We start from the raw sequence: 16,625 nt of genomic DNA on the forward strand, positions 1-16,625 counted from the left end.
GTGAGTTAAGTAAATTTTGGATTTTAACATAATGTAGTTTGATTCGGTTTGTAAAATACAAACCACAAACAGAACCAAACCGCGTAATTTTATAAAAAATAGTCAAAATACATTTGAACCAAATATAATTTTTGCGATTTCAATTTGATTTGATTCGTTTTGCGGTTTTCTATTTGATCGGTCCGGTTTTGAACACCCTATCGTTTAGAATGTTGGTAAGTTTTTTGTTTCAAAAATTATATTAATTTTTTTATAGTAAAATTGCATTAAATTATTTTTTAAGTTATTTAAAAAATAGTATTTACTTAAATTTCAAAATTACAAAAGTTGGTTTTTGTTTTTTACACTAACACATTACCAAATATGATTGGTGACCAATAATTCCCCACAACATGTGAGAGCATCTTTCCAATCATCACTTCACCCACTCCATATCATTATCATTTAAATTACCACTGTAAATCTTTAGTTACAACTCTAACAAACATATTACTCGACTACTTTATAAATATTTAGTTACAAATCTAATTACCATCCTCAATATGTAGTCCGACCACCATCCATCACTATTCTAACAAACATATGTCTACAACTATTGTTTTTGACCACTATGGTGGATAAAACCGTAAATAAAAATATTATAGATAAAGGATATCACAAATAAATTTACAATTAATATCTTTAATATATTATTAAAAATTATTAAATTATTAAATTTATTTGTTGATTATTTTTTATGAAATATCTTTAATATATAAATTATTATCTATATTAAATAAGTAATCGTAATATTAAAAAAAGTTAATTTAAGATATTTTAAATATTATAATAAACATTATTATCTAATTCAATTTTTTTAAAAGAAAGAAAATAATATGAACAAGCAATTATTAACATTTTGACTTGTAATATTCAAAATATTATAAGTTACTTTTTTTAATATTGTGCGTATTTTGATATTTAATATAGCTTATATTGAAATATTGAAATATATTTTAAAAATGACTTTTTTTTTATCAATTTTGTAAATATGTTAAATCATTTATTTTTATATTTTTTATTCCGTATTAGAATCAGAAGTAAAGTGAGAATCAGAGCTAACGACGAATTTGAGCATCTGATGCGGCGGAGATGGGATTGATTTGTACAGTTAGCATTCCAACACTCAAGTCACAATGTGAGGGACACTAGTGAATTGAAATTGAAATTAAAAACTAAGTACTTGGATATGCGTGGATTGCGGAGAGTCGTTTGATGTATTTTGAGTTTTGATCATATGTATTCATCAGTAGGATAGTTCTCGTGCGTTGAGAAGATTCTAGAAGGATTGCAGCTCCTTTAGAATGGTCAGACGAGATCAATATGGTCAACCCATAACAATTTCTCGCTAAGCCATTCCTTTTGCATATCAAGGCAAATGTTTGTCGTATTAGCATCAGTTTCCGACCACTCTCCCATTTATCTTGGAAGAGCATAACTAAAAGTTTCAATTTCTTGGGGATCCACGGCTTTAATGCCCTATGCTTCAAGCGTATTTTCGGAGGTACCCTCGTTCCGACCCTTGACAATTGAAACATTGAGTGTTAAGTGTAAGTGATTTGAAACGTTTGATATAGTCTATTTTCTTTTCCAAGCTAGCAAACAATTCTTGAAGAGTCAACTTCATATTTCTTTGAGTTGTCTCTTCCAGTTTGCTCTTATCTTCATTTCCTTTGATATTTTATTTTCTCGTATATGGAAAAATTAGTACGTCCCGAGTAAAAATTCATAAAAGAGTGCTAAAAAATCCCAGAAGAATGCTTAATCTTCGTGGGTGGACTCTGCTTATTCTTCAACCATTTGTGTTTTTTCAGATATGGTAATCTCAATGGAGCCTTTCTTAAGGTACGTCCATCTCCGGTTTGGAGTGTTTTGACCCCTAGCGAAAATGACCACATATGTAATGAATATGGCGATTGTGCCATTCCCTTTTACGAATGTCTCTTCTCGATCACGAACCTTCAGTTTCCCTTTAACGATTTTGAGATAGAAGTTCTTAAGCATTTGGTAGTGGCTCTATCACAACTTCATCCTGTGAGTTGGGCATATGTGAAAGTCTTACAATACTGGTGCAAATATTTGAAGGGGAAGTCTTCTCTGACTCTTTTCTTTCATCTTTTCCGATCTTATCGTAGTCATGCGACCCAAATGCGGGGTATTAGATTATTTTCTATGGTGTCGGTCGTTCGAGGCTTTTTCTAGGAGCTTAAATTTTTTTAAAGATCGATTCTTTCTGGTTACTCTTATCCGCCCAGAAGTTCATGCAACGGTATGCGCCATTAGAGACAGAGCGAAGGGTAAATATGCTGAGTTGTTCCCCATGTATTAGACCGAGAGTCATTTCCTCATGGAAAATGGGTTATACGTATACAAAGAGGAATATCTTTCACAAGAAGAGTTGTTTGTATTATTAGAAGCAGATGATGAGTTTCATCAATGATATGGGTTATTTTGGGGGCGGTATTTGTAACACCCCAATTAAAATAAGCTAATCATTTAATTTAAATTAATATTTTATTTATTAATTTAATTGAATAATTGGAAGTTTGGATTAATATTATTATTTTGGAATAATAATTATTGGGATTATTATTATTGGATTATTATTTTATAATTGGAATAAAAGTGGAAAATCAGTAAAAAGGTCCCATTTGGTAAAAAGGTTATTGTTTTCACGTGAAAAGGAAAAAGAGACAGAACGTGGAAAAGGGCAAAAAGAGAACCAGAGAACGAAGGTTGAAGGAAGGAGAAGCTTGGAGCTCAGAGGCTGCCGGATTAACTCAGGTAAGGGGGGTTTATCGTTGATTGACGGGTATTATATGATAATATGTCATGGGTAGTGATAGACCTTTAATTTACCTTTGAATTGGATGATTATGATGAATTTGTGGAAATAATTGATGAACGAAATTGAGCGATAATCGAAAGAAATTCGTAGGAATTGTATGTGATAATGTCAGGAGTTGTGAAATCGAATAGGGAATGATTCGGGTTAGATGATATGAGTGATTTCTGTGTAAATTTGGACTGTGGAAGGTGAGATCGAATAGAACTCGTAGCAGGAAAAACCATAGCAGATCTGGAAATCTGGTTTCTGGTCATACGCGTATGGCACTAGGCAATACGCGTATGAGATGGGCTGGTACGCGTATGGCACTAGGCAACACGCGTATGGAGTGGCTTGGAAGTGGGAGTTTTGGCGCTGGTACGCGCCATACGCGTGTGATACGCATATCCCTGGATGTGGTACGCGTATGGTGTATGTCATACGCGTATGAGTGAAAGAGATGAGGTTTTGAACGTGTTTTGGTCTCTGGTGATACGCGTAGGGGAATGTGATACGCGTAGCATACGCGTATGGGCATGGGCGTTACGCGTATGGACTTTGGTCAGGTGTGGGCAATACGCGTATGAGCATAGGCAATACGCGTATGGGCAGGATTGTGATTTCCTGTGCTGTTGTCGTACAGTTTTTGACTGTTTAGGCTGAGTAGTGAGACTTAGCTGAGGTATGATGAAATAGGGATCAATTCCCGTTGTTTTGAGTAGTATAGTTATTAGTAGAGTGTGCTAATACTGTATTTGATTTATAGCATGTTGTGATATGCTTTTGTGATAAATGTATTGACAATGTGTGTTGGTTGGTATGCATTATACTGTAAATGTATCAGTGATGTATGCATCTGTGAATAGACTGTCATATGTTTATTCTTGAGTTGTTGTTGTTGTTGCATTGCTAGGTGATTAGCATGCATAGTCTAGCCTTTGGGGCTGTAGCTAATTCCCATTGTGAGGAATTAGTGAGTTGTGGATTGTTGTTGATGCTTGCATACTAAATGAGTAGCGTGCATAGTCTAGCCTTTGGGGCTGTAGCTAATTCCCATGGTGAGGAATTAGTGAGTGAGTCATTAGATCTCAATGAGTGGGACTAGTGAGCTCAGTAGCCGTATCCAGAGGGATCGGTGAGCTTGGACTATATGTTCAAGAAAAGTCGGTACCGCATGTGTAGAGTCTCATTGCATAATGAATGCATGGCATAGCCTGTGGGGCTGTAGCTAATTCCCATTGTGAGGAATTAGTGAGTAAATCGTTGTGTTGTGTTGTTGGTGTTGAGCATGTTTTGATATATACATATGCTATTTGTTATTGTTGAGTATGAGGTTGCGTTGATACTGCCGTTATGGAGTGGGTAGTCTGGTTAGGGTGATTTGAGGCGTTATTTACTTAACATTACATGTTGTTGTATAATGCTTGTTATATTGATTGAGAAACTCACCCTTACACTATTTTTCAGGTAACCAGCTATGAGTGAATAGAAGTAAATGCTTGGAGTCTAGAGTAGTCTCCTAAGGGGTCATGCTCTGATAGATGTAACATCGGGATGGGATGTTTGAATATGTTTGATTTTGTTGTTGATCAACTTTACATGTAAAGTGGTACATGATTTAAATGTTGATTTTTAGTATCCGCTGCGAATTATGCAAAGAACCTTATTTGGATTAAATAAATGAGCATGACAGGTTATTTTGAGGAATGTTGTGAAATAATTGTGTGACACCCTTCGGGGCATAATTACTCTGATTAATGTGTTATTATTTTTAATTAAATATTTTGGGGGTATTTAGAAGGGTGTTACATTAGTGGTATCAGAGCATAGTCGGTCGTGTCGAGTCGTAGTTATTCTGTTTCCCCTGTACGGGATAGGTGTTGTGTAACCCTATCAGTACTTATTTGTTTAGCTTGTTTGGGTTTTCAGAATAGAGATGGCTGGAAGAGGTAGAGATGATGCTGCAATTGCTGAGGCTCTGGGTATGCTAGCTGGAGTACTTGGAGGGAATCCGAATGTTATGGGAATGGGAGCTGCTCGTCAACTGAGTGAGTTCCAGAAGAACAATCCTCCAATGTTCAAAGGAGCATACGATCCAGATGGTGCTCAGAAGTGGTTGAAGGAGATTGAGAGAATCTTCAGAGTAACTGAGTGTGCTGATAACCAGAAGGTCAGGTTCGGTACACATATGCTGTCAGAAGAAGCTGATGATTGGTGGGTTGCTACCCGCACTGAGTTGGAAACTGCTGGAGATGCTGAGATTTCTTGGGCTGTGTTCAGAGAGCGGTTTCTGAGGAAGTATTTTCCCGAGGATGTCAGAGGAAAGAAAGAGATAGAGTTCTTGGAATTGAAGCAGGGTAACCGGTCTGTTACGGAGTATGCTGCTAAGTTCACAGAGTTGTCTAAGTATTATACTCCCTATGCTGAGGCTGCTGGGGAATTTTCCAAGTGTGTGAAGTTTGAGAACGGGTTGCGTCCCGAGATCAAGCAGGCGATTGGATATCAGAGGATTAGAGTGTTTTCTGATTTGGTTGACTGTTGCAGGATTTTCGAACAGGATTCCAAGGCTAGAGCTGAGAGTTATCAGCAGAGGGTTGATAGGAAGGGTAAGAATCAGGTTGATCGTGGGAAACCGTATGCAGCTGGCAAAGGTTTTCAGAGGCAGAGTGGGATGAAGAGGCCTAGTGGGGGAGACTCCAGTGCTCCTGTTAAGTGTTACAGATGTGGTCGGGCTGGACATCGTGTTCATGAGTGTACCAGTGCTGAGATGAAATGTTTCAAGTGTGGAAAAGGTGGTCATTTGGCTGCAGAGTGCCGGTTGAAGACTGTGACTTGTTTCAACTGTGGAGAGTTGGGTCATATCAGTCCACAGTGTCCAAAGCCAAAGAAAGAGAATCAGTCAGGAGGCAAGGTTTTTGCTTTATCAGGTTCTGAGACTTTTGCAGATGATCGGTTGATCCGAGGTACGTGTTATATTAATGGCTTTCCTCTTGTAGCTATTATTGACACAGGTGCTACTCATTCTTTTATATCTTTGGATTGTGCTGTGAAGCTTAAGTTAGAGATATCTAAGATGTTTGGAAGTATGGTGATTGATACTCCTGCGAAGGGTTCAGTAACTACTACTTCAGTTTGTCTAAGTTGTCCCTTGAGTATTTTCGGTAGAGACTTTGGGATAGACCTTGTGTGTCTTCCATTAGTGCAGATTGACGTTATTCTGGGTATGAACTGGTTGGTGTTCAACCGAGTTTCTATCAACTGTTTTGATAAGACTGTGATATTCCCTGAGACTGAAGAAGGAAAGAGTTTGTTCCTATCAGCCAGGCAGGTGAATGAGGAAGTAGCAGATGGGGCAGAGTTGTTTATGCTGTTAGCGACTTTGGAAGCTAAAGATAAACTGGTGATTGGCGATCTAGCTGTAGTGTGTGATTTTCCTGATGTGTTTCCGGAAGAAGTGAATGAATTGCCACCAGAACGTGAAGTTGAGTTCTCGATTGATTTGGTACCTGGTACTAGACCGATATCGATGGCTCCGTACCGTATGTCTGCTGTTGAGCTAGCTGAATTGAAGAGTCAGTTGGAAGATTTGCTGGATAAGAAATTTATTCGTCCGAGTGTGTCACCGTGGGGTGCACCAGTGTTGTTGGTTAAGAAGAAAGAAGGTACTATGAGGTTGTGTGTGGATTACAGACAACTGAATAAAGTGACGATCAAGAATCGGTATCCTTTACCGAGGATTGATGATTTGATGGACCAATTGGTTGGTGCTAGTGTGTTCAGCAAGATAGATTTGAGATCTGGGTATCATCAGATACGTGTGAAGACTGAAGATATTCAGAAGACTGCTTTCAGAACAAGGTATGGACATTATGAGTATTCTGTGATGCCTTTTGGAGTGACTAATGCGCCTGGAGTATTTATGGAGTATATGAATAGGATTTTTCATCCGTATCTAGATCAGTTTGTTGTAGTGTTTATTGATGACATTTTGGTGTATTCGAAATCTGAAGAAGAACATGCTGAGCATTTGAGAATGGTTTTGGGAGTTCTACGAGAAAAGAAGTTATTTGCTAAACTGTCGAAGTGTGAATTTTGGTTAGAAGAAGTTAGTTTTCTTGGCCATGTGATTTCCAGAGGTGGTGTTGCTGTTGATCCTTCTAAGATAGAAGCGGTATCTAAGTGGGAAGCTCCGAAGTCAGTTTCTGAGATAAGGAGTTTTCTTGGTTTGGCTGGTTATTATAGGAAGTTTATCGAAGGATTTTCCAAGTTGGCGTTACCGTTGACAATGTTGACTAGAAAGGGACAAGCGTTTGTTTGGGATTCAAAATGTGAAGAAGGTTTCCAAGAGTTAAAGAGGAGGTTAACTACTGCTCCTATTCTGATATTACCGAGTTCGTCGGAATTATTTGAAGTTTACTGTGATGCTTCATTGTTGGGTTTAGGTGGTGTGTTGATGCAGAATAAGCAGGTTATAGCTTATGCTTCGAGACAACTAAGGGTTCATGAGAGGAACTATCCGACACATGATTTAGAGTTGGCAGCTGTGGTATTTGTTCTGAAGTTGTGGAGACATTATTTGTATGGGTCAAGATTTGAAGTTTTCAGTGACCATAAGAGTTTGAAGTATTTGTTTGATCAGAAAGAGCTGAATATGAGACAGAGGAGGTGGTTAGAATTTTTGAAGGATTATGATTTTGGTTTGAATTACCATCCGGGTAAAGCAAATGTGGTGGCTGATGCATTGAGTCGAAAATCATTGCATATGTCTATGTTGATGGTTAAGGAATTGGACTTAATTGAACAGTTTAGAGACTTGAGTTTGGTGTGTGAGAGTACTCACAATAGTGTTAAACTGGGAATGTTGAGATTAACAAGTGGTATTCTGGATGAGATCAGAGAGGGTCAGAAATCCGATATGCTTTTGGTGGATAAGATGACTGTAGTGAATCGAGGTCAAGGTGGTGAATTCAGAGTTGATGAGAATGGTGTTTTGAGATTTGGTGATCGGGTGTGTATTCCGGATGTTACTGAGCTTAAGAAGAGTATTCTTGAAGAAGGACATCGTAGTGGTTTGAGTATTCATCCTGGAGCTACGAAGATGTATCATGATTTGAAAAGGTTATTTTGGTGGCCGGGAATGAAAAGAGAAATTGCAAGTTTTGTGTATTCCTGTTTGACTTGCCAAAAGTCGAAGATTGAGCATCAGAAGCCGTCTGGGCTAATGCAACCGTTGGCTATTCCAGAGTGGAAGTGGGACAGTATCAGTATGGATTTTGTTTCTGGTTTGCCGAGGACAAGTAAGAATTTTGAGGCTATTTGGGTGATTGTTGATAGATTGACGAAGTCGGCTCATTTCATTCCGATCAGAATGGATTATCCGTTGGAGAGACTAGCTGAGTTGTATATTGAGAAGATTGTGAGTTTGCATGGTATTCCGTCTAGTATTGTTTCGGACAGAGATCCTAGATTTACATCGAAGTTTTGGGAAGGTTTGCAGAGGGCTTTGGGAACTAAGCTGAGATTGAGTTCTGCATATCATCCGCAGACTGATGGTCAGACTGAGAGGACGATTCAGTCGTTAGAGGATCTTTTGAGAGCTTGTGTTTTAGAAAAAGGAGGTGCTTGGGATTGTTATTTGCCGTTGATTGAGTTTACCTACAACAATAGTTTTCATTCGAGCATCGGTATGGCACCGTTTGAAGCTTTGTATGGTAGGAGATGTCGGACGCCTTTATGTTGGTATGAGTCCGGTGAGAGTGCTGTGGTTGGACCGGAGATTGTTCAGCAAACTACAGAAAAGATTAAGATGATTCAGGATAAGATGAGAATTGCTCAAAGTCGTCAGAAGAGTTATCATGATAGGAGGAGGAGGTCACTTGAGTTCCAAGAGGGAGATCATGTGTTTCTTCGTGTTACTCCGATAACTGGTGTTGGTCGAGCTTTGAAATCGAAGAAGTTGACACCTCGATTTATTGGTCCTTATCAGATTTTGGAGAGGATAGGAGAGGTAGCCTATCGTATCGCTTTACCGCCGTCGCTTGCGAATTTGCATGAGGTTTTTCATGTGTCTCAGTTGAGGAGATACATTCATGATCCATCGCATGTTGTCCAAATAGATGATGTACAGGTGAGAGATAACCTGACTGTTGAGACATCACCTATGAGGATTGAGGATCGAGAGCTGAAGCAGCTGCGGGGTAAAGAGATTGCCTTGGTGAAGGTAGCTTGGGGAGGACCAGCAGGTGGCAATGTGACTTGGGAACTTGAGAGTCAGATGAAGGAGTCTTATCCGGAGTTGTTCGCTTGAGGTATGTTTTCGAGGACGAAAACTCTTTTAGTGGGGGAGAGTTGTAACACCCCAATTAAAATAAGCTAATCATTTAATTTAAATTAATATTTTATTTATTAATTTAATTGAATAATTGGAAGTTTGGATTAATATTATTATTTTGGAATAATAATTATTGGGATTATTATTATTGGATTATTATTTTATAATTGGAATAAAAGTGGAAAATCAGTAAAAAGGTCCCATTTGGTAAAAAGGTTATTGTTTTCACGTGAAAAGGAAAAAGAGACAGAACGTGGAAAAGGGCAAAAAGAGAACCAGAGAACGAAGGTTGAAGGAAGGAGAAGCTTGGAGCTCAGAGGCTGCCGGATTAACTCAGGTAAGGGGGTTTATCGTTGATTGACGGGTATTATATGATAATATGTCATGGGTAGTGATAGACCTTTAATTTACCTTTGAATTGGATGATTATGATGAATTTGTGGAAATAATTGATGAACGAAATTGAGCGATAATCGAAAGAAATTCGTAGGAATTGTATGTGATAATGTCAGGAGTTGTGAAATCGAATAGGGAATGATTCGGGTTAGATGATATGAGTGATTTCTGTGTAAATTTGGACTGTGGAAGGTGAGATCGAATAGAACTCGTAGCAGGAAAAACCATAGCAGATCTGGAAATCTGGTTTCTGGTCATACGCGTATGGCACTAGGCAATACGCGTATGAGATGGGCTGGTACGCGTATGGCACTAGGCAACACGCGTATGGAGTGGCTTGGAAGTGGGAGTTTTGGCGCTGGTACGCGCCATACGCGTGTGATACGCATATCCCTGGATGTGGTACGCGTATGGTGTATGTCATACGCGTATGAGTGAAAGAGATGAGGTTTTGAACGTGTTTTGGTCTCTGGTGATACGCGTAGGGGAATGTGATACGCGTAGCATACGCGTATGGGCATGGGCGTTACGCGTATGGACTTTGGTCAGGTGTGGGCAATACGCGTATGAGCATAGGCAATACGCGTATGGGCAGGATTGTGATTTCCTGTGCTGTTGTCGTACAGTTTTTGACTGTTTAGGCTGAGTAGTGAGACTTAGCTGAGGTATGATGAAATAGGGATCAATTCCCGTTGTTTTGAGTAGTATAGTTATTAGTAGAGTGTGCTAATACTGTATTTGATTTATAGCATGTTGTGATATGCTTTTGTGATAAATGTATTGACAATGTGTGTTGGTTGGTATGCATTATACTGTAAATGTATCAGTGATGTATGCATCTGTGAATAGACTGTCATATGTTTATTCTTGAGTTGTTGTTGTTGTTGCATTGCTAGGTGATTAGCATGCATAGTCTAGCCTTTGGGGCTGTAGCTAATTCCCATTGTGAGGAATTAGTGAGTTGTGGATTGTTGTTGATGCTTGCATACTAAATGAGTAGCGTGCATAGTCTAGCCTTTGGGGCTGTAGCTAATTCCCATGGTGAGGAATTAGTGAGTGAGTCATTAGATCTCAATGAGTGGGACTAGTGAGCTCAGTAGCCGTATCCAGAGGGATCGGTGAGCTTGGACTATATGTTCAAGAAAAGTCGGTACCGCATGTGTAGAGTCTCATTGCATAATGAATGCATGGCATAGCCTGTGGGGCTGTAGCTAATTCCCATTGTGAGGAATTAGTGAGTAAATCGTTGTGTTGTGTTGTTGGTGTTGAGCATGTTTTGATATATACATATGCTATTTGTTATTGTTGAGTATGAGGTTGCGTTGATACTGCCGTTATGGAGTGGGTAGTCTGGTTAGGGTGATTTGAGGCGTTATTTACTTAACATTACATGTTGTTGTATAATGCTTGTTATATTGATTGAGAAACTCACCCTTACACTATTTTTCAGGTAACCAGCTATGAGTGAATAGAAGTAAATGCTTGGAGTCTAGAGTAGTCTCCTAAGGGGTCATGCTCTGATAGATGTAACATCGGGATGGGATGTTTGAATATGTTTGATTTTGTTGTTGATCACCTTTACATGTAAAGTGGTACATGATTTAAATGTTGATTTTTAGTATCCGCTGCGAATTATGCAAAGAACCTTATTTGGATTAAATAAATGAGCATGACAGGTTATTTTGAGGAATGTTGTGAAATAATTGTGTGACACCCTTCGGGGCATAATTACTCTGATTAATGTGTTATTATTTTTAATTAAATATTTTGGGGGTATTTAGAAGGGTGTTACAGTATTCCTCAGGATGAGGCCATTTTGAAACACTTGAAACATCTCATCGATACCTACTTGCTGGTGGATGCTCGTACCAGGGAAGATAGGAAGGTTATTTTGTTGGAACAAAATTGGTTTGTATCATATCTCTAAGGTTTTAATGATAACAAAATATTTAAAGAACAATAGGGTATACTAACAAATGTTGAAGTATGCAGGACCATAAACTAATTTTTTTGAAGAAAACCTAGTACTGGTACTTAGAATGGAAATTTAAAGAGAAGCTTAAGATCCAAATTTTGAAAAATCAAAAGTTGGATACCATACTCTGAAGACTCTGACTCTGAATGAAGTCAGCCTCTGAAGATCCAGACTCTGGAGAGCCAGCCTCTGAAGATCCAGACTCTGGAGATTCAGACTCTAAAGATCCAATCAACGCAAGTATCAAGGAAACTTTGATAGGCCACTATCATACTTTGAGGATATTTTGTCTTCTTCTTATCACGTGAAGGCTTAAGAAAATATTTGCAGAAGATAGATGGGATGCAACGTATAATTCCTTTTGCAGCAAAGAGATTTCAAATGAGTTTTCAACGATACTAACCATATAGAGAAACATCTCAACGTATCTGAACCAAGCTTCTCAAAGTATCTCTTGTGCAAACCCTTCAACGACTCTTTTCTTTATCTCTATATAAGGAGCTGAAGACTTGAAGAACAATAATAAACTATTGATAATAAAAGAGTTGTTACTCTATCAAACAAAAAGCACGAATTTAACTTAGAATTTCTTAACGCTTGTATATTCTAGAAATTATTAAGTCTTAAAGAGTATTTCTATGTTGTATTTTGTCTACACCTCTGATTATATATCAAGTGTAGTTTTTTACAATCTCTTAACTGTAAGTTAGAGTTTAAGAAGTCTCTTGCTAAGTGCTTGAGCATTGGAAGTCTCTTGCTTGTGTGCTTAAGCATTTGAATTCTCTTGCATATGTGTTTAAGAATTGAAAGTCTCTTGCTTGTGTTATTGAGCATATGAAGTCTCTTGCTTGCATGCTTGAGCATATAAGTCTCTTACCTGAGCATTGAAAGTCTCTTGCTTTGTGCTTGAGCAATTGTAATCAGTTTTGATTTATAGTGAAATCCCTTGGAAGTGTAAGGGGAATGAACCACTCTCGATTTGTGGGAGGAACCAGGATAACTGTTTGCGCATCTCCTACTTTCCTTTCTAACTATGAACTGCTTTAGTCCGCTTCTAAACACTTAAATCTGATTCAGATTCTACACCTTCTGTTTAGAATCTGATAAGAGATTTTCATAAAAGAAAAAGAAAGCTAACACAACTCAACCCCCTTCTTGTTTTTTTCTCACCTTCATATTTTTGGTAAGTCTTGAAAGTGCTTGGATTTTTTTCTTTCAACTTGCTTACTCTTAGTGTGTTTACGCTAGTAATGATTTTGTGCAGACTCAATGAAGGATGAGGTAGAGCTCCTACTTTTAAGATGGGGAGTCTGGCCAAGAGAAACTGTAGCTAACCTTTCCAATGCATTAGAGCCTTATGGAAGTTTTATTGCTCTGAATGCTCTTAGAGGCCGCATAATGCTTCGGGTCTTCCGACCTTTCTGTTGCTGACGGGGTCGGGCCCATGCTTCTCCAGAGAAAGTTGTGTTCCTCCTTCAGAGGAGAATTTCCCATATTTGGCCAATCTATCTGGGAGTTCCTTAGAGGAAGAAGTGGAGACTCTGTCGCGGTATACTCGGTGCGCCTTTGCAGTTTTGGCCCTTGATGGAACCGGTCACTGGGACGCTCTTTGGTTTGACCAACAACGTGAGGAAAAACATAGGATGGAAGAAAGTGTTCACAATCCTACGCTTCAACAGGATACGTACATGCAGGAAATAAATACAACTTCCACCTTTCTTATCGGGATAAGGTACAATTTGCTCCCCCTTAATCTCCCTAGTGCTCTTGCCGACCAGGTGACTCTTTTGGTAAGGGGCATGGCAAGGAAGGACAAGTCTCTAATTTAGGCCCAAGACACTTTAAATTCTACTCAGGCATCTCTTTTGGAGGCTCAAGGAGAATTGGAGTCTCAGCGGCTTGTGAGTTCTTCTCTGACTCAGCGGTTTGACGACTATTCGATTGCTAGCCTTATGACAGTTTCATAGTTTTTTTTAGAATGCTTTGCAAAAAGTACATCATTTTCACCATCCTCTACGTGTTTCGTGGGAGAAAGTTTGATCTAATCAAATGCTCAAAGATGGGGAGGTCGTCTCCCTGCTAGGGCAACCTCTCCCTTTTTTTTTGCATTATATGTAAAGTACGTTTGTAATGGAAAAATATATGTGCATTTATTTGTAATGAAGTGTTTTTTTACCTGCACGAAGTATACTTGTGTGATCCCGAGTGCAGAGATCTGAATTCCATGGGAATTTACAAGGTTTTTCCTTAAATTTTATTGGTCATCTCTGGGGCCGTTTCCGGTCAAAGGTCGGTTCCCTTTCTCCCGTCCAAATGAAAACCCGGTCAGAGATCGAATCTTAGCTAACCCACTGCGTCCTCTAGAGTGGCTAGCTGCCATATTGGGGTGAACCATTATTGCCCGTGGAGAATTGATTGATGTAGTCACACGCGAGAGGTGTTTGCGACACTAGCTTATCCTACATCGGTTTAACGAGTAGCTTTGGATCCATCCATTTCTTAGAAGTGTATAGATCAGAGATATGGAAATTCAGGAAATCGAAGATGAAATGCTGCTTGGTTTGATCAAACACAACAAATATTTATGTTCAATTTCGAGTGCTCTATATTCGACGACCCAAGAAGCTTTTAGATTGACTAGTTAAAAAGCGAATGTAACATTGTGGAAAACGTAGGAATCATAAGTTATTTTCCACATACGGCGCCACAATTCCATATTGGAGCAGAAATAAAGTGATGATTAGAGGTATTGGCGGATATGAGTTTTTGATATCGTGGAGACGAGGCTGACCTACAAGATTAACACTTCCATTAAAATTGAATGCTTAATGCAGTATACAAAAGTAAAAAAGAATGAGTGAAAAAATTGATGGTTTGAAGCGTGTCAAAATCGTAACTAAACTGCAAAAGTAATAACTTTAAGACAGTAAATGAAAAGTGAAAAATACTTCGATTAAGTAAAGAAACAACTATGTACAAAATCATACATTTCCTCACAAATTTGTTTCTCGCATTGACTTGGGTACTTTGAGTTCTACAAAGTTTTTTGTAAATAATATTGATACCATATTCCTAACGCTAGAATCACTATATATACTAAGACGAAAGTAAATGTCTACAACAACTATTTTCCTACAGTGCGATACGTAATCTCATATGAAGCTTCAAATCTTTTGTCAAGTTCCCACACGTCTTTGACGTTAAGATAAGATTAAAAATCAATTATTCAATCTTATCCTCTTACTTCGCTTCAATCGTCACAACCGATGATTGAACTTGTCAAATTCTGAGAAAAACACTCAACATTTAGAAAAAAGTTAAGTTAAAACTCAACGGAAAATATGTCGAACTCGAAATTTTATGGTCGAATGTTGAGCTTGTCGCACACGTCACCATGCACCCTATTTTCACTAAGTATTATCTTAGTGTTGTATATTCTTGGTCAAACTCTATACGTTGAGAATTTCCAAACTAACAACAATAAAAATTTTATTTGATAACAGTTTTTTCATCAGGACCTTATAGTTTATTTTACTAATTTAATTTATGACCAGACATTATTTTAAATAGTATTTTAGTTTATAGCTTATACTTTACATCATTTTTTCTTTCATTTTTACTTTTATTATTTTAAGTAAATTTTACTTTTAGTCTTTATAATTTATTTTAATTTAAAATAAAACAATTATGCATTAAATATTTTTTATGTCAATTAATATTTATGTGTTATTTGAGCTGTTAATTTTATAAAGCATTTCAATTAATTTAGTAGCTATTAATCATTGATCATTAAATAATAAGATACTACTATAAATTATTGGTCATCATCCATAACTATAAACTACTACATTTGATAATTTATTAGCCAACCATTATTTTTACCAACAAAGTTAATGAACCAACAATTATTACAATTTTGATTGACATTATTCAAAATATTTTAAGTTGACTTTTTATATTGTGATTATTTTGATATTTAATATAGATCATAATTTATAAATATTGAAATATATTTTAAAAATGATTTGTTTATCAATTTAGTAAATAAGTTAAACAATTTATTTTACTATTTTTAAATATTAACTTTTCTATTTGTGGTTTTACTTACATATTTATTTATAATTTTTTCCCAAAGAAATATTTCAGATAAAAAAGAGAAAAATTGATTTTTTTGTGGTGTTGGCACTACTACAAAATAACTATTTTATAACATCAATTTTGCAATAATCATCGTGTTAACCGTGGTAATAATTTATTTTTGGGCAATTTTTTTTGTATTTACTAAAGGATATGTCACAACGGTCATATAGAACAACCGCAATGAAATGTAAATGAAGTGAAATTGTTCGAATTCCAGCACCAACAATTTAGCCATTTATAGTGATAATAATGTGATTGACTTTATATATCACCACAATTTTTGATTTCAACCGTGCTGAAAGGTGTTACTTATTTATATATAAACGAAATTATCTCTCGCTTCAGTACATAACAACTGTCTCTCTCAAAATAAAGCCCTAACAACTCTGTCAGTCGTCTCTCACATATGGAAACTCCAAAATGAAACCATAACATCAAATATTAGCCAATGCATATATACAAGTTTGTTTTCAAAATCTGTTTCAATAGCTTATAATTTCATAATGCTTGAACGTTTTGTTTGTTTTGACTTGTAGATAGAGATGCTTGTTTCAATAATGAGGATGGAGCAAAAGTTAACATTGTAAACTTGTGTCAAAGATCTAGAATGATATTCATTCAAGATAGACACATGTTTGCGACTCTAACTTTATATTCATCCTTATTTCGTTGTGGATACGCCATTATGTGACATGTATGATACGTTTCTGAAGCATTCTATGACTTGATATGTTTGTTGTATCGTATTTGTTGTTTTTTGATGAATATTATTGTTAATGTTTGTTTAAAAGATAAGTTTGTTACATATTATGTGGTTTGAGTGTTTTTACAATCCCTTACTGAATATATAACTTTTTAAATTGCATCAGAAAATTATAATATGATAGATAACATTGTATTAGAAAACAAGCACACGT

This window comes from Lathyrus oleraceus, chromosome 5 (genome assembly GCF_024323335.1).
Source record: "Lathyrus oleraceus cultivar Zhongwan6 chromosome 5, CAAS_Psat_ZW6_1.0, whole genome shotgun sequence".
In the NCBI taxonomy this organism is placed as follows: Eukaryota; Viridiplantae; Streptophyta; class Magnoliopsida; order Fabales; family Fabaceae; genus Lathyrus; species Lathyrus oleraceus.